This window comes from Petromyzon marinus, unplaced genomic scaffold (genome assembly GCF_048934315.1).
Source record: "Petromyzon marinus isolate PM22_M1 ecotype Great Lakes invasive population unplaced genomic scaffold, UKy_Petmar_22M1.pri1.0 PM_G_Scaffold_78, whole genome shotgun sequence".
Taxonomy (NCBI): Eukaryota; Metazoa; Chordata; class Hyperoartia; order Petromyzontiformes; family Petromyzontidae; genus Petromyzon; species Petromyzon marinus.
In genome coordinates this window covers 767,501-770,000 of record NW_027423033.1, presented here as the reverse complement: position 1 = coordinate 770,000, position 2,500 = coordinate 767,501, and the positions used below count along the sequence as shown (strand labels likewise).

General features: G+C 39.4%; 1 pseudogene; it reads left to right on the top strand.

Moving 5' to 3' along the window:
- The window catches only part of LOC142920993 (28S ribosomal RNA), a 10,596-nt pseudogene that overhangs the window by 5,244 nt on the left and 2,852 nt on the right, over positions 1-2,500 (top strand).

Genomic DNA, 2,500 nt, shown 5'->3' with positions numbered 1-2,500 from the left:
ATGATTTGGTGTTGGTGAGCGAATCTTGGGTTGGTATGGCCGCCAATCTAGCGATCTTGGAATCATTTTGTGGGCTATCGGGATTGGAGGTTCAGGCCAGAAAGTGCCAGGGCTTCATGATAAGCCCAACCAAAGATTCATATACGGTGAACAACTGCGACCCATGGACTATCAAAAATAAAGATGTCCATATGATCCAACCTGATGAATCAACGAAATACCTTGGTCTGAAAATTGGCCCTTGGACTGGCACTATACAGCCTGATCTACATTGTCAGCTAAAGACATGGATCTCGAAAATCGATGAGGCGCCTCTGAAGCCAACTCAGAAGGTTGAACTACTCAATGCCTATGCCCTACCCAGATTGTTATATCCTGCAGACCACTCGGACTGCAAGCAATCAACTCTCCGTGGGTTGGACCAAGAGATTAGAAAGGCGGTAAAAGGATGGCTCCACCTTCCCGCTTCAACTTGTGATGGACTGTTATATGCCAGAGCCCGAGACGGAGGCCTTGCCATCTTGAAACTGGAAAAAACAATCCCTTCGGTTCAAGTTAGAAGGCTGCAACGTATAGCAAACTCGTCCGATGCTATCACCCGTAATATTGTGTCCTCGCAGGGTATGGAGGAAGAATACCGTAATTTGTGGGTACGAGCAGGGGGTGACAGTGATGCAATCCCAACATTCGTTCTCAGGGACTCGGTGTCAAAAGAACCTGTATATCCGAGACCCTGCGATTGGAGGGAGCATGAATTTCAGAGATGGTGCGAAAAGCCGGTTCAAGGAAGGGGCATTGTAAACTTTGCGCATGATAGAATCAGTAATGCTTGGTTGAGGCCATGGTGCGGCTTTAAACAATGCTTCTTTATCGCAGCACTACAACTAAGGGCAAATATTTACCCAACAAGAGAAAGCTTGAACAGAGGCAGAGATGGGGCCTTACGTTCCTGCAGGAAATGCTCTGCCAGACTCGAGTCCCTTTCGCACATTCTCGGTCAATGTCCTGCAGTACAGAAAGCAAGAATTGCGCGACATAACAAGATCAGTAACATTCTGGCAGACGAAGCGGCTAGATTGGGCTGGTCTGTATACAAAGAGCCACGGTTCATATCCGAGACGGGAGAGATGAGAAAGCCTGACCTCGTGTTTGCAAAAGATGAGGAGGCGGTTGTGATCGATGTCACCGTCCGTTTTGAGCTTTCAAAGAATACCTTGTCAGATGCTGCCTCGCACAAAGTTTCGTACTATACCCCTCTTGGTGATCAAGTCAAAGTGCTGACGAAGGCTAGCAAGGTCACATTCTTTGGATTCCCGGTTGGGGCAAGAGGAAAGTGGCCCCTTGAGAATAACGAGGTACTTACCTCCCTGGGCCTGACCAAACCCAGAACGACATCACTGGCCAAGATGATTTCCCGCAGAACGCTGCTTTTCTCTCTTGATATTCTGAGAATGTTCTGTGGAAATTATGCGGTCTATGAACAGTCATAGACAACCTCCGAAACAAATAATAGTTTTTTTTAAGATGTCATTTGTTTAGATTGATTTTGTTATTTTCGAAGGTGAAGTCGGTTTTTATTTCATTTTACTATTTTCCACAATTTAGATTGTTATTTTCCAAGACGAAGTCTTGGTTCTTTTTTTTATTGTTAGTTTTTTTTTTAAACACGTCGTATTTGTTACTTTAGAGCTTAGAGGGGACTTTATTTTCGCCTTACTATTTTCTGCCTACAAAGAAGATTAAAAATAAGCTTTTTTCAAGATGGTTTTGTTATTTTCCAAGGTGAAGTCTTGGTATTCTTATTTTACTATTTTCCTTAAAGAAGACCTTTCTTTTAGATTTTGTTATTTTCTAAGACGAAGACTTGGTATTTTTATTATATTGCTATTTTTTACACGAAGCTTATTCAAGAGCACTTATATAGATTAGACTTTGTTATTTTAATTCTTTATTTTTGGACTACATCAGTTCGAGAGTCCTGTAACTTACTATTTTCTGCCTACAAAGAAGATTAGAAATAAGCTTTATTTAAGATGTTTTAGATTAGATTTTGTTATTTTCCAAGGTGAAGTCTTGGTTTTTTTTATTTTACTATTTTCCACAAAGAAGACTTTTCTTTTCTTTTAGATTTTGTTATTTTCCAAGACGAAGACTTGGTATTTTTTTGCTATTTTTTACAGGAAGCTTTATTCAAGAGCACTTATATAGATTAGACTTTGTTATTTTAATTCTTTATTTTTGCACTACATCAGTTCGAGAGAAGACTACAAACCAGCTTTATTTAAGATGTTTTAGATTAGATTTTGTTATTTTCCAAGGTGAAGTCTTGGTTTTTTATTTTACTATTTTCCACAAAGAAGACTTTTCTTTTAGATTTTGTTATTTTCCAAGACGAAGACTTGGTATTTTTTTATTGCTATTTTTTTACACGAAGCCTATTCAAGAGCACTTATATAGATTAGACTTTGTTATTTTAATTCTTTATTTTTGGACTACATCA